This window comes from Arachis ipaensis, chromosome B9 (assembly GCF_059453495.1).
Source record: "Arachis ipaensis isolate K30076 ecotype BB chromosome B9, ASM5945349v1, whole genome shotgun sequence".
NCBI classification, from domain to species: domain Eukaryota; kingdom Viridiplantae; phylum Streptophyta; class Magnoliopsida; order Fabales; family Fabaceae; genus Arachis; species Arachis ipaensis.
Genome location: NC_142444.1, coordinates 35,998,097 through 36,014,174, shown reverse-complemented (window position 1 = coordinate 36,014,174; position 16,078 = coordinate 35,998,097). Strand labels below are relative to the sequence as shown.

At 38.0% G+C, this 16,078-nt stretch overlaps 1 non-coding gene across 1 annotated transcript; it reads right to left on the bottom strand.

Moving 5' to 3' along the window:
• Window positions 1-7,917: 7,917 nt before the first annotated feature.
• Window positions 7,918-8,025, bottom strand: LOC148544293 (small nucleolar RNA R71). Its single transcript, XR_015900404.1, has one exon. It is a non-coding gene; the product is annotated as a small nucleolar RNA R71 (small nucleolar RNA).
• Between the last annotated feature and the right edge of the window lie 8,053 nt (window positions 8,026-16,078).

Below are 16,078 nucleotides of genomic sequence, written 5' to 3'. Positions count from 1 at the left end.
AATGTTCCGAGGGTTACCTAAAACTGTAGGTTGATCTCAGACGAGATCTTCTGTACTGGTCGGAGCTGTTATGTCCGACTTGTTGGACTTGTTGGTGATGCTGATCCTTCATTACCGGAGGGTGGTGGTACCTGCAAGGGACTCCGATGCTTAAGTTGGCAAGGGTATTAAGTAGTTTTTTAGTAGAATCAGAGTATGAGTTATACCTGGGTGCTCCAGTGTATTTATAATAGTGTGGAGTGACCTTTCTGGAGATAAGATAGTTATCTTATCTTATCTTTGAGTAAAGTCATCTTTATCTTTAAGGGGAACCGTCTTTATCTTTCTGGGCTTTGGCTGTCTTTAGATTGGGCTGTGTCCCTTCGTTTGGGCCTTCTTTGGGCTTCTCTGGCGATTTGGCCGAGCTCTTTGAGAAGAGGTTGGTAATAGGCCAACCTTCCAAGAGGTCGGTCATGGGCCAACCTTCTAAGAGGTCGGTCATGGGCCAACCTTCTAAGAGGTCAGCCAACCCAGTCCTTTATAGCTCGAACCGATGCATGAACAAGTTGTGAAGATTATATGGAAAAACAGTTAAGGTTTCAGAGATATTTATTCTTCCAGGTTAACAATTCTTACCAACTACCTTAATCATGCAAGATTCAATTCATGGCAAACTTTAATTGATTAAACCCTAATTTCTTAGTGATTTAATCTCCTTTAACCTAATCAACCGCCAATTCCTTGGTCACTTAATTTAAATTAAAGGTGTAACTCTAATTCTAGTTTATTAGCCACATAAACCCTAAATACCCAAAGATAAGGCGATTATATGTCACGTATCATGTTAAGTTCAAGTAATTAGAGAATTATGAGGAGTTACTTTCAAGCTGTTATTCAAGTGATTTAAATTTTCCAAAATTTAACAAGAATTCAAGTAGAAAAAGAGTTATCTTCCAATATACTCTAATCCTTAAGATGAAGAACGAAAGTAATCCTTGAATTTAAATCAATACATTAATCAAAGTAGAATGACAATAGTGTTAATCCATCAAAATAAACAGAGCTCCTAACCTTACAGAAGGGGTCTAGTTGCTCATGACTTAGAGAAAACTAGGGTTCCCAAAAGTGTGCAAAGTATGGAATGAGGAAAAGAAAAAGGGAGAAGAGAGAGAGAGCCCGAAGGGCTGAATCTTTTCTCCTTTTATTTCATTTTTGTAATTTTTAATTATTAGATTAGTATATATAGGCGAAGATCACCCATGTTAGGATCTTCAGCCTTTCAGAACTTATCACACATTATTTTCTGTAAAATATGAGCGGCTAGACCTCCTAGGTTAAGGATAGGAGCTCTGCTCATTCCCATGGATTAATATTATTACTTTTCTACTTTAATACATGTTTGATTCCATTCTATGATGTATTGTCATTATTCATCTCTATGAATCTGGGGTGGAACGAGAGTATGACCCCTAATTCTACATGAGCTCTTGCGAGTCCTAACCCGGATAGTATTGAGCTACTGCGTGAGAATACATCTCAAGTTTATTGAGCTACGTGACATATAATCTCGTTAGTCATGGGTAATTGAGGTCTCTATGGAGCTAAGGCTAGAATCATAAAGCTTCATTCTCTGATCCGGAAGATCCGACCTTATCTGTGGCGTTTTAAGTAGGATCATCAGATATTGAATTGCGTGAGCTTCACCCTTGTCCAGATTGACTGATCAGTTCTGGCGTTTGGTTTAGATCAGAGGAGATTAATGACCCCTACCCCTGGCTTAATCACTTACAACCTTGCCATTGAATGAATCACTCATTGTTAAAGTAGTCAGTAAGAAGTATTAATCTGGAAGAACAGGCATCTTCGAGGCCTTAACTGATTTCTTACTATTTTTTTGACGTCAATTCTTTATTGCTTTCGTTATTGTTTTGTTTATATGCCTACAACAACAACAATTAACTATCTATTCACCTAACCAAGATCTACAGGATAACCATAGCTTGCTGAATCTAACAATACTCGTGGGATCGATCCTCACTCACCTGAGGTATTACTTGGATGACCCGGTGCACTTGCCGGTTCAGTTGTGCGAGTTTCATTTTTGCACACCAAGTTTTTGGCGTCGTTGCCGAGGATTGTTCGTGATTGACAAAATAACGGTTGTCTTGCTGCTTAGATCAGGTACTTTTACTGTTTTTCTTTTTGTGTCTCTTATTTTCTTTTGTTTAAAATTTTTCAAAAATATTTCCATCTTGAGTCATCTTTTTCTTTTGTTTGAGTCTGGTGTCACAAATTAAGTTTGATGTCCCTTTAGTTTTCATTTCTTTTCTTGAACCTTTGAAAATTGTTCTTGTTGTCTTTCTTTGTGTTTGAATTTTTCTTTATATTTTTCCTTGTTTGATTTCAAAATTTTTAAATTTAGTGTCTTTTAGTATTTTTCTCTCTCTATTTTCGAAATTTGTGTCATTTAATTTCAAAATTTTTAAGTTTAGTGTCTTTTAGTGTTTTTTATTTTTTATTTTTTGAAATTATTGCTGTCTAAATTCAAAATTTTTAAGTTTGGTATCTGTTCATACCCTGGGTCGAGCTATCCGGCCTGGGATGATAGCGACAAAGCGACCGACCTCTTTAGGTCAGACTATCTGACCTCTTCCCAAAGAGCTCGGCCAAATCGACAAGAAAGCCCAAAAAGGGCCCAACTCAAGGAATACGACCCAGATCCAAAGGCAGCCCAAGCCTATAGAGATAAGGGCAGTTCCCTTGAAGATAAGCTAACCTCACTTAAAGATAAGATAAGATAAGATAAAAATAACTAACTTATCTTATCTAAGAAGGTCACTCCACACCTCTATAAATACACTGGAGCACCCAGGTATAACTCATACTCTGATTCTACTAAAAACCTGCCTAATACCCTTGCTAACTTAAGCATCGGAGTCCCTTGCAGGTACCACCACCCTCCGGTGATGAAGGATCAGCAGCACATCCAGTCCAACAAGTCGGACAAGACAGCTCCGGCCGCCGCCCACCAGCCGGACACGTCATATCCGACCAGCACAGAAGATCTCGTCCGAGATCAACCTATAGTTTCAGGTAACCCTCAGAACATTGGCGCCGTTGCCGGGGACCTCAAAGTCATCCCATCACCATGGAGGATGACCATGACAACGACCACGATTCGGTTCTGAAAGATAGAACGTCGCACAAGAACGCGGACACTACACCAAACGATACTCCTCAACCTAACAAAAACAATGATTCATCAACTGTGGGAGCCATGGAGGCACTTCAAGATCGCTTAAAGCAACTCGAAAAAGAGGCGGAGCATCAACGAGAAGCTGAGAAAAACCTACAAAGGGAAATAAGACGACGCCGGGAGTTGGAGGACAAACTCCTAAAAATTGAAGCCGATCTCAAGGCCAAAGCTAATCAATCCTCTAATTAGGATAGCTCCAGCAAGGACCAAGATCCGTTTACTAAGGAGATCATGAAGACCAAAATCCCAAAGGACTTTAAACTTCCAGATATGACTTTGTACGATGGCACTACAGACCCCGGCCATCATCTCAGCAATTTCAAAAGTAGAATGTACCTCACCGACGCCTCGGATGCAGTTCGTTGCAAAGCCTTTCCAACTACTTTAACGAAAACAACAATCAAGTGGTTTGACAATCTACCTCCTAGATCCATCTCAAGCTTCGACGACTTAGCTAGGAAATTTCTGGCCAGATTCTCCATCCAAAAAGATAAGGCTATTTGAAATCAAGCAAGGAGATCGGGATAGTCTTTACAGCTACATGGAAAGATTCAACAAAACATGCCTGGACATACAAAGCCTACCAACAGAGGCCGCCATCATGGGCCTCATCAATGGCCTGCGAGAGGGACCTTTTAGTCAATCTATATCGAAAAAACACCCCACATCTCTGAACAAAGTGCAAGAACGAGCAGAGAAGTACATCAACATGGAGGAAAACTTTCGACTAGGGGAGACTGATGAGCGGATAATTTATACGCTTTTTGGCATTATTTTTACATAATTTTCAGTAAGATTTGATTAGTTTTTAGTATATTTTTATTAGTTTTTAAATAAAAATCACATTTCTAGACTTTACTATGAGTTTGTGTGCTTTTCTGTGATTTCAGGTAATTTCTGGCTGAAATTGAGGGACTTGAGCAAAAATCAGATTCAGAGGCTGAAGAAGGACTGCAGATGCTCTTGGATTCTAACTTCCCTGCATTCAAAGTGGATTTTCTGGAGCTACAGAAGTTCAAATGGCGCGCTCTTAATTGCGTTGGAAAGTAGACATGTAGGGCTTTTCAGCAATATATAATAGTCCATACTTTGCCCGAGTATAGACGACGCAAACTCGCGTTAAACGCCAGCTCTCTGCCCTATTCTGGAGTTAAACGCCAGAAACAGGTTGCAAAGCAGAGTTAAACGCCAGAAACAGGTTACAAACTGGCGTTTAACTCCAAGGAAGACCTCTACACATGAAAGCTTCAATGCTCAGCCCAAGCACACACCAAGTGGGCCCGGAAGTGAATTTCTGCATCATTTACTTATCTCTGTAAACCCTAGTAACTAGTTTAGTATAAATAGGACTTTTTACTATTGTATTTATATCTTTTGATCATCGAATCTTTTGATCATTTTAGATCTCTAGACCTCCATGGGAGCTGGCCACTCGGCCATGTCTACCCTATTTTCACTTATGTATTTTCAACGGTAGAGTTTCTACACACCATAGATTAAGGTGTGGAGCTCTGCTGTTCCTCATGAATTAATGCAAAGTACTACTGTTTTTCTATTCAATTCAAGCCTATTTCTTCTCTAAGATATTCATTCGCACACAAGAACATGATGAATGTGATGATTATGTGACGCTCATCATCATTCTCACTTATGAACGCGTGTCTGACAAACACTTCCATTCTACATGTAAACAAGCTTGAATATGTATCTCTTAGCCTTCTGATTGTGAGATCAGAGTCTTCGTGGTATAGGCTAGAACTATTGGCGGCCATTCTTGAGATCCAGAAAGTCTAAACCTTGTCTATGGTATTTCGAGTAGGATCCGGGAAGGGATGGCTGTGACGAGCTTCAAACTCGCGATTGCTGGGCGTAGTGACAGACACAAAAGAATTATTGAATCCTATTCCAGTATGATCAAGAACCGACAGATGATTAGCCGTGCGGTGACAGCGCATCTTGGACCATTTTCACTGAGAGGACGGGAAGTAGCCATTGACAACGGTGATGCCCTACATAAAGCTTGCCATAGAAAGGAGTAGGAATGATTGGATGAAGACAGCAGGAAAGCAGAGGTTCAGGAGAAACAAAAGCATCTCTATACGCTTATCTGAAATTCTCACCAAGGAATTACATAAGTATCTCTATCCTATTTTATATTTTAATTATATTTTAATTATCAATTCACCATAACCATTTGAATCCGCCTGACTGAGATTTACAAAGTGACCATAGCTTGCTTTAAGCCGACAATCTCCGTGGGATCGACCCTTACTCACGTAAGGTTTATTACTTAGACGACCCAGTGCACTTGCTGCTTAGTTGTGTGAAGTTGTGACAAAGAACTAAAATTATAAACGTGCGTATTAAGTTTTTGACGCCGTTACCAAGGAATGAACGATCACGTTTTCTGCGCACCAAGTTTTTGGCGCCGTTGCCGGGGATTGTTCGAGTTTGGACAACTGACAGTTCATCTTGTTCTATGTTCTTCAGAATTTTTAAGAATGAATTCTAGAGTTTCTTCATGATTTGTTGAAGCCTGGCTGGCTGTCAAGCCATGTCTAAATTTTTGGATTGAGGCTTCCAGCTATCATGGCAAGAGCCCTTGGACTCTCATCTAATCAGCTGTTATATGCCTGATTTGTATCTACTGAAGCTTGGTTGGCCATTGGCCATGTCTAGTATTTTGGACCAGAGCTTTCACTGAAAGCTTGGCTGGCTAGTGAGCCATGTCTAATTCCTGGACCGAAGCTTTAGACTAACATTTCATGATTCCTGGAATTCTCATTAAAAATTTTGAAATCCTTAATTTTCTTTTTCCAATTAATTTTCAAAAATAAAAAAAATTTTCTAAAATCATAAAATAAAAAATTAATTTGATGTTTCTTGTTTGAGTCTTGTGTCAGTTTTAAAGTTTGGTGTCAATTGCATGTTTATCTCTTTCTTGCATTTTTCAAAAACTCATGCATGATGTTCTTCATGATCTTCAAGTTGTTCTTGATGATTGTCTTTGTTTGATCTTTAGTTTTTCATGTTTTGTATCTTTTCTTGTTTTTCATATGCATTTTCAATTTGTTAGTGTCTAAATATTGTCAATTTCTAAATTTGGTGTCTTGCATGTTTCTCTCTTCTTAAAAGTTTTCAAAAATAAAGTTCTTGGTGTTCATCTTGACATTCAAAGTGTTCTTGGTGTTCATCTTGACATTCAAAGTGTTCTTGCATGCATTGTGTGTTTTGATTCATAATTTTATGTCTTGTGTCTTTTTTGTGTTTTTCTCTTTCTTCATTAAAAATTCAAAAATAAAAAAAAATATCTTTCCCTTTTTCATCTCATAAAATTCGAAAATTTGAGTTGACTTTTTCAAAAATTTTTAAAATCTAGTTGTTTCTTATGAGTCAAATCAAATTTTCAATTTAAAAATCCTATCTTTTTCAAATCTTTTTCAAAAATCAAATCTTTTTCATTTTTTCTTTCATATTTTCGAAAATTTCAAATTGATTTTCAAAAATCTTTTTCTTATTTTGTTTCATAATTTCAAAATCTTTACTAACAATTAATGTGATTGATTCAAAAATTTTAAAGTTTGTTACTTGCCTCTTAAGAAAGGTTCAATCTTTAAATTTTAAATCATATCTTTTTGTTTCTTATTAGTCAAGTAATCAACTTTAATTTTCAAAATCAAATCTTTTTCAAATTTCTTTTTCAAATCTTTTTCAAAATAAATGTCAATCACATCTTTTTCAAAATTAACTTCAAAATCTTTTCTAACCTCTTATCTTTTCAAATTGATTTTCAAATCTTTTTTAAATTAACCCTATCTTTTTTGTTTGATTCTTATCTTTTTCAAAACTACCTAACTAATTCTCTCTCTCTCTAATTTTCGAAAATCACCTTCCTCTTTTTCAAAATTCCTTTTTAATTAACTAATTGTTTTAAATTTTTTTTATTTAATTTCATTTGTCTTTTTAATTTTCGAATTTTAACTTTAATTTTAGATTAAAAATAAAAATATTTTTATTTTATTTTATTTTTGAATTCTTATCTTTTCTTTCTTCCATCCTTCTCTTCTTATACTCATATAAGGAATCTCTATACTATGACATAGAGGATTCCATATTTTCTTTTTTGTTCTCTTCTTTTTAATATAAGCAGGAACAAGGATAAGAACATTTTTGTTGAAACTGATCCAGAACCTGAAAGGACTCTAAAGAATAAGCTAAGGGAAGCTAAAGCACAACTCTCTGGAGAAAATCTGACAGAAATTTTTGAAAAAGAAGGAGACATGGCCGAAAATAATAATAATGATGGAGATGCAAGGAAGATGCTTGGTGACTTTACTGCACCAAATTCCAACTTGCATGGAAGAAGTATCTCAATCCTTGCCATTGGAGCAAACAATTTTGAGCTAAAGCCTCAATTAGTTTCTCTGATGCAACAGAATTACAAGATTTATGGACTTCCATCAGAAGATCCTTTTCAGTTCTTAACTGAATTCTTGCAAATCTGTGATACTGTTAAGACCAATAGGGTTGATCCTGAGGTCTACAGGCTTATACTTTTCCCGTTTGCTGTAAGAGACAGAGCTAGAATATGGTTGGAATCTTAACCTAAAGATAGCCTGAACTCTTGGGATAAGCTGTTCACGGCTTTCTTAGCCATGTTCTTTCCTCCTCAAAAGCTTAGCAAGCTTAGAGTGGATGTTCAAACCTTCAAACAGAAAGAAGGTGAATCCCTCTATGAAGCTTGGGAGAGATACAAGCAACTGACCAAAAAGTGTCCTTCTGACATGCTTTCAGAATGGACTATCCTGGATATATTCTATGATGGTCTGTCTGAATTATCAAAGATGACATTGGACCATTCTGCAGGTGGATCCATTCACCTAAAGAAAATGCCTGCAGAAGCTCAGGAACTCATTGACATAGTTGCAAATAACCAGTTCATGTACACTTCTGAAAGGAATCCTATGAGTAATGGGACGCCTCAGAGGAAGGAAATTCTTGAAATTGATACTCTGAATGCTATATTGGCTCAGAATAAAATATTGACTCAGCAAGTCAATATGATTTCTCAGAGTCTGAATGGATTGCAAGCTGCATCCAACAGTACTCAAGAGGCATCTTCTGAAGAAGAAGCTTATGATCCTGAGAACCCTGCAATAGCAGAGGTGAATTACATGGGGGAACCCTATGGAAATACCTATAATCCCTCATGGAGAAATCATCCAAATTTCTCATGGAAGGATCAACAAAAGCCTCAACAAGGCTTTAATAATGGTGGAAGAAACAGGTTTAGCAATAGCAAGCCTTTTCCATCATCCACTCAGCAACAGACAGAGAATTCTGAGCATAATCCATCTAGCTTAGCAAATATACTCTCTGATCTATCTAAGGCCACTTTAAGTTTCATGAATGAAACAAGGTCCTCCATTAGAAATTTGGAGGCACAAGTGAGCCAGCTGAGTAAAAGAATCACTGAAACTCCTCCTAGTACTCTCCCAAGCAATACAGAAGAGAATCCAAAAAGAGAGTACAAGGCCATAACCTTATTTGGTGTGGCCGAACCCAAAGAGGAGGAGGAGGACGTGAATCCTAGTGAGGAAGACCTCCTGGGATGTTCAGTGACCAATAAGGAGTTTCCCTTTGAGGAACTAAAGGAATCTGAGGCTCATCTAGAGACCATAGAGATTCCATTGAACCTCCTTTTACCATTCATGAGCTCTGATGACTATTCATCTTCTAAAGAAGATGAAGACATTGCTGAAGAGCAAGTTGCTCAATATTTAGGAGCAATTATGAAGCTGAATGCCAAATTATTTGGTAAATAAGACTTTGGAGGATGAACCTCCCTTGCTCACCAATGAACTAAATGCATTGGATAGGCATAAATTGCCTCAAAAGAAACAGGATCCTGGTAAATTCCTAATTCCCTGTAACATAGGCACCATGACCTTTGAGAAGGCTCTGTGTGACCTGGGGTCAAGAATAAACTTAATACCACTCTTTGTAATGGAGAAACTTGGGATCTTTGAGGTGCAAGCTACCAGAATCTCATTAGAGATAGCAGACAACTCAAGAAAACAAGCTTATGGACAACTCAAGAAAACAGACAACTGAGATTTACAAAGTGACCATAGGTTGCTTCAAGCCGACAATCTCCGTGGGATCGACCCTTACTCACGTAAGGTTTATTACTTGGACGACCCAGTGCACTTGCTGGTTAGTTGTGCGAAGTTGTGACAAAGAACTAAAATTATGAATGTGCGTATTAATTTTTTGATGCCGTTACCAAGGAATGAACGATCACGATTTCTGCGCACCAGAGACCTCAAAATCCGGATTCCCCTATTCCTCCCGCGATAAGGATAAAGAGTCCAAAAAGAAGGAAGATCGACATGGGGAAAAAATAAAAAAAAATTATCACAATTACACCCCTCTTTGGGTGTCTCTTGTGGATGTCTACAGAGAAGTCTGCCACACTGAAAAAATACCCCCAACTCGACCACTCAAAGGCAAAAAAGGAGGAGAAAATCGAGCTGAATATTGTGAATACCATTGAATCCGTAGGCATTCCACCAACGAATGTTTTGACTTAAAGAATGTCATAGAAAAACTAGTAAGAGAAGGGAAATTAGATCGGTGTCTGGCCACCCGAGACGATGAGCAAAGAAAAAGAAGAAGGGACGAAGATATCTTAAAGAAGTATATCATGTTGAGGGAAAGGAGGAAGCACCCGACATCCCCGCAATTACTTTCACCAAAGAAGACGCATCCGGTATCATCTCAGGACACGACGATCCCATGGTCATCACCATTATACTGGCAAACGTAGATCTCCACCACACACTAATAGACCAAGGGAGCTCCACCGACATCTTGTTCAAAACTGCCTTCGACAAGCTCGGCCTGGAAGAAAAAAAACTTAGAGCATACCCAAACAACCTGTTCGGACTGGGAGACACCCCAGTTCAACCACTTGGATACATCTCACTACACACAACCTTCGGAAAAGGAAACCAGTCAAGAACACTCAAGACAGACTACATCGTGGTCGACGTGAGTTCAGCCTACAACGCCTTAATAGGTCGGACAACATTGAATCAGCTTGGCACAATAGTCTCGACTCCACATCTGTGCATGAAATTCCCAACTACAGAAGGGATAGCTACAATAAAAGCATACCAAAAGATGGCGCGCCGCTGTTACAACGAAAGTTTAAGCCTTAGAGGCAGAGGAAAAGAATTCCACACAATCAAACTTGGTGGAATTCAGAGGCGAGAAGAACTCCGCCCACAACCCGAAGGTGAAGTAGACAAAGTCCAGATCAGAGACATCCCAGACAAAACAACTAACATTGGAACGATCCTAAAAAGAGACATAAAAGAATCACTCGTACAGTTCTTACGAGATAATGTCGACCTCTTTGCATGGAAGGCTGCAGACATGCCAGGCATAGACCCCAAATTGATGTGCCACAAGTTGGCGGTCTACCCAGGATCTCGGCCGGTACAACAACGACGAAGAAAGCTCAGACCAGAATGATCCCAAGCTGTGGAAGAGCAGGTACAAGCTCTATTAGAGGCAGGATTTATAAGAGAAGTCATGTATCCACTATGGCTAGCTAACGTCGTCTTAGTGGAAAAATCAAATGGGAAGTGGCGAATGTGCACCGACTACACTGATCTCAACAAAGCCTGCCCAAAAGATCTTTATCCACTCCCAAGTATCGACGCTCTTGTAGACGCCTCCTCCGGATATAAATACCTCTCATTTATGGATGCATATTCGGGATACAATCAAATCCCAATGTATCCACCCGATCAAGAAAAAACTTCATTTTTAACCCTAAAAGCAAACTATTGTTACATCGTCATGCCTTTTGGTCTTAAAAAGGTGGGAGCTACTTATCAGAGACTAATGAATAAGATCTTTATGGATCACATCGGAAAAATCATGGAAGTTTATGTGGACGGCATGTTAATAAAGACACAAAGTGAAGAGACGCTATTGTCCGACCTGACCTAAGTGTTTGACACTATAAGAAGGCATGGCATGCGACTCAACCCCGCAAAATGCACCTTTGCAGTAGAAGCTGGCAAATTCTTGGGTTTTATGCTCACACAAAGAGGAATCGAGGCAAATCCGGATAAATGCTGGGCCATACTCGACATGAAGAGGTACAACAACTCAACGGGAGGTTGGCAGCCTTGTCCAGATTTCTAGCCGGATCGGCAATAAGATCTCTCCCCTTCTACGTCACTCTAAGGAAGGGAAAGAAGTTTGAATGGACAACGGAGTGCGAGCAAGCTTTCCAAGATTTCAAAAGATTCCTGGGACAACCACCTATCCTATCTCGGCCACGAGAAGGAGAACCACTCATATTATACCTCGTAGTAGGAAGTCGGGCAGTAGCCTCAGCACTAGTTTGAGAAGACGACAGTGGGCAACAACCCGTATACTTTATCAATAAAGCATTACAAGGATTCGAGCTGAACTACCAAAAAATAGAAAAATTTGCCTATGCTCTCATACTAACATCTCGACAACTTCGTCCACACTTCCAAGCCCACACCATTAGGGTTCGGACCAACCAGCCCATAAAAGGGATATTGCAGAAAATAGACAATGCGCAGTCGAGTTGTCCGAATTCGATCTTCAATACGAAGCTCAGATAGCCATCAAATCACAATACCTTGCCGATTTTATTACAGAATTTACAGACACCCCAGAAACCCCCACAGAATGGAATCTCTACGTGGATGGCTCCTCAAATAAGACCGAAAGTGGCACGAGTGTGATAATTGAAAGTAACCAAGGAACCCAAATCGAACTCTCCCTCAAATTCGGGTTCCCTACCTCAAACAACCAAGCTGAATATAAGGCACTACTAGCTGGTTTGAAGCTGGCTAAAGAGGTCGGAGCTCAAAAACTCATCATCTTCAGCGACTCACAGGTGGTCACTTCACAAATTGCAGGGAGTTATCAAGCCAAGGATCCCACCATGAAAAAGTACTTGGATAGAACCAGGGAACAGCTCAGACAACTTGGGGAGTATGAGGTTCGTCACATACCCCGCGAACAAAATGCCCGAGCTAATGCACTCTCAAAATTAGCCAGCACCAAACCAGGAGGCAACAATAGAAGCCTCATCCAGGAAATACTACAGAACCCGTCAATCTCGGAAGAAGAAAAAATCTTGGCCATAACAGGTCTGGATCAAGGATGGATGACTCCTATAATTAACTACCTCAAAACAGAAACACTTCCCACAGATGAGAAGGAGGCAAAAAGGTTAAAACGAGAGGCACAATACTACACTATCATAAACAATGCTCTATACAAAAGAGGAATTTCAATACCATTGTTAAAAAATGTGTACCGACTTCCAACATAAAGGAAATTCTAGAAGAAGTACACAGTGGCATCTGTGGCAATTGATGCACGAAAACTTGTCTCTCAACAATTTCCCTCGGCAAGTATACCGAATTGTCATCAAGTAAAAACTCACAATAGAGTGAGGTCGAATCCCACAGGGATTGATTGGTCAATCAACTTTAATTAGAGGAATATTCTAGTTGAGCTAAGCAGAATTTGATGTGAGAGTTGCAGGAAATTAAATGGCGGGAAAGTAAATAGCAGAAAATGTAAATACTGGAAATAAAGAGCTGAATATAAATGGCGGAAAGTAAATTGCAGAACGTTAAATGGGGATTTGGGAAGATGAGCATAAAAGTAAATTGCAGAAATTAAAGAGAATGGGCGAGATCAGAAATGGGGAAGTCATTGGGTTTAAGAGATGTTGCATTCTCCGGATCAAGTTCATTTTCATCTCTTCCTCAATCAATGCATTCATTGATCTCCTTGGCAATCTTAAGTGATTGAATTCCAATTCCTTGGTAATTCAATCTCTCAAATCTTGATCAATAGCCAATTCCTTGGTCCAATTGCTCATGAGAAGAGATGAAGTATGGTCACTGATTATACCACATGTATTTCCAAATCAAAGTGTTGGTAGGATTATATGTCACTATATCCATCCAAACCCCAATTTGGTCCAACATGAGAAAGCATTTCTAGCATGATCTCTTCATTCCTCTTCCAAGGTTCTGAAGAGATCCAAGTATGAATAGCTTCTTTTCCAAGACAACTACCCAATTGGATGAAGATTGAAAGCTTTTTAGTAAAATCAAGAGAAAAGAAAGAAGAAGAATAATGAAAACTATTATTGATCCATCAAATTACAACAGAGCTCCCTAACCCAATGAAAGGGGTTTAGTTGTTCATAGCTCTGGGAATGGAAAACAAAGATGGAGAATGCATTCTGAAAGTAAACTAGAAGTTACAGAGAAAGTAAAATTATACAGAGAGTGGTTCTCCCAATCCAAAAGCTCCCCTCTAGTTCAAAACTACTCCTATATATATTACTCTTCTGCTCTTCTAGTTGGCTCTTCAAGTCTTGGATATGGGCCTTTGGATCTTGAGTTGAAGCAGTCTGGAGTCTTCAGTGGGCTAAGCTTTACTTGCAGAGAAAGTGTGAAGTAGGCATGAATTTTAGCTAGGACGTTAGTGGCGTTAACGTTTAAGTGAAAATGTGGGTTTGAGAACGTTAGTGACAATCACCTTTTTTACTAACGTTTCTAGCCCAAGATGGTTCACGTTAACTTCAACGTTAGTGGCACTAACGTGACCACTGACGTTGCCTCTTGATCCTTCGCGAACGTTATTGGGGTTTATCTTTTTCAATAACATTGCTCTTAGCCCCCTTTTCTCACGTTAGAGTCCACGTTAGTATAACTGATGAGCGGATAATTTATACGCTTTTTGGCATTGTTTTTAATATGTTTTTAGTAGAATCTAGTTACTTTTAGGGATATTTTCATTAGTTTTTATGTTAAATTCACATTTCTGGACTTCACTATGAGTTTGTGTGTTTTTCTGTGATTTCAGGTATTTTCTGGCTGAAATTGAGGGACTTGAGCAAAAATCAGATTCAGAGGTTGAAGAAGGACTGCTGATGCTGTTGGATTCTGACCTCCCTGCACTCAAAGTGGATTTTCTGGAGCTACAGAACTCCAAATGGCGCTCTTCCAATTGCGTTGGAAAGTAGACATTCAGGGCTTTCCAGAAATGTATAATAGTTCATACTTTGACCGAGTTTAGACGAGGTAAAAGGGCGTTGAACGCCAGTTCTATGCTGCTGTCTAGAGTTAAACGCCAGAAACATGTCACGAACCAGAGTTGAACGCCAGAAATACGTTACAACCTGGCGTTCAACTCCAAGAATGACCTCTGCACGTGTAACATTCAAGCTCAGCCCAAGCACACACCAAGTGGGCCCCGGAAGTGGATTTATGCATCAATTACTTCTGTAAACCCTAGTAGCTAGTTTATTATAAATAGGACTTTTTACTATTGTATTAGACATCTTTTGATCATTTTTAGATCTCTAGACCTCCATGGGAGGCTGGCCACTCGGCCATGCTTACCCTATATTCACAATTTTGTGCACGAAGTTTTTGGCGCCGTTGCCGGGGATTGTTCGAGTTTGGACAACTGACGGTTCATCTTGTTGCTCAGATTAGGTAATTTTCTTTTGTTTTTATTTTCAAAAATTTTTCAAAAATCTTTCAAAAATTTCTCTTTTGTTTTCAAAAAAAAAAATTTTAAATAAAAATGTTTTCAAAAATATATTTTTCTTCAGAATTTTTAAGAATGAATTCTAGTGTTTCATGAAGCAAGTTGAAGCCTGGCTGGCTGTAAAGCCATGTCTAATTCTTCTGGGTAGGGAATGTCAGGCGTGTCATGTCTGAGTTACATACTAAAGCTTGGCTGGCTATTAAGCCATGCCTGACCCTTTGATTGGAGCTTTAGACTAAAGAGCATAAGATTCCTGGAATTTATATTAAAAATTTTGGAATCCTTATTTTTCTTTTTCAAAATGATTTTCGAAAAAAAATTAAAAGAAAATACAAAAAAATCATAAAATCATAAAAATAAAAAATATTTTATGTTTCTTGTTTGAGTCTTGAGTCAAATTGTAAGTTTGGTGTCAATTGCATATTCATCTTACATTTTTCGAAAAAAATTCATGCATTCATAGTGTTCTTCATGATCTTCAAGTTGTTTTTGGTAAGTCTTCTTGTTTGATCTTGATGTTTTCATGTTTTGTGTCTTTTCTTGTTTTTCATGTGCATTCTTGCATTCATAGTGTCTATACATGAAAAATTTTTAAGTTTGGTGTCTTGCATGTTTTCTTTGGATTAAAAATTTTTCAAAAATATGTTCTTGATGTTCATCATGATCTTCAAAGTGTTCTTGGTGTTCATCTTGACATTCATAGCATTCTTGCATACATTCATTGTTTTGATCTAAAATTTCCATGCATTGAGCATTTTTAGTGTTTTTCTCTCTCATCATTAAAAATTCAAAAATCGAAAAAATATCTTCCCCTTTTTCTCTCTTAAAATTTCGAAAATTAGATTTGACTTTTTCAAAAATTTTTAAAATCTAGTTGTTTTTATGAGTCAAATCAAATTTTCAATTCAAAATTCTTATCTTTTTCAAAATCTTTTTCAAAAATCAAATCTTTTTCATTTTTCTTAGTTATTTTTGAAAATTTTAAAAATGTTTTTCAAAAATCTTTTTCTTATCTTTATCACATAATTTTCGAAAATAACATCATCAATTAATGTTTTGATTCAAAAATTTCAAGTTTGTTACTTGCTTGTTAAGAAAGATTCAAACTTTGAGTTCTAGAATCATATTTTGTGATTTCTTGTGAATCAAGTCATTAATTGTGATTTTAAAAATCAAATCTTTTTCAAAACTAATTTCAATCATATCTTT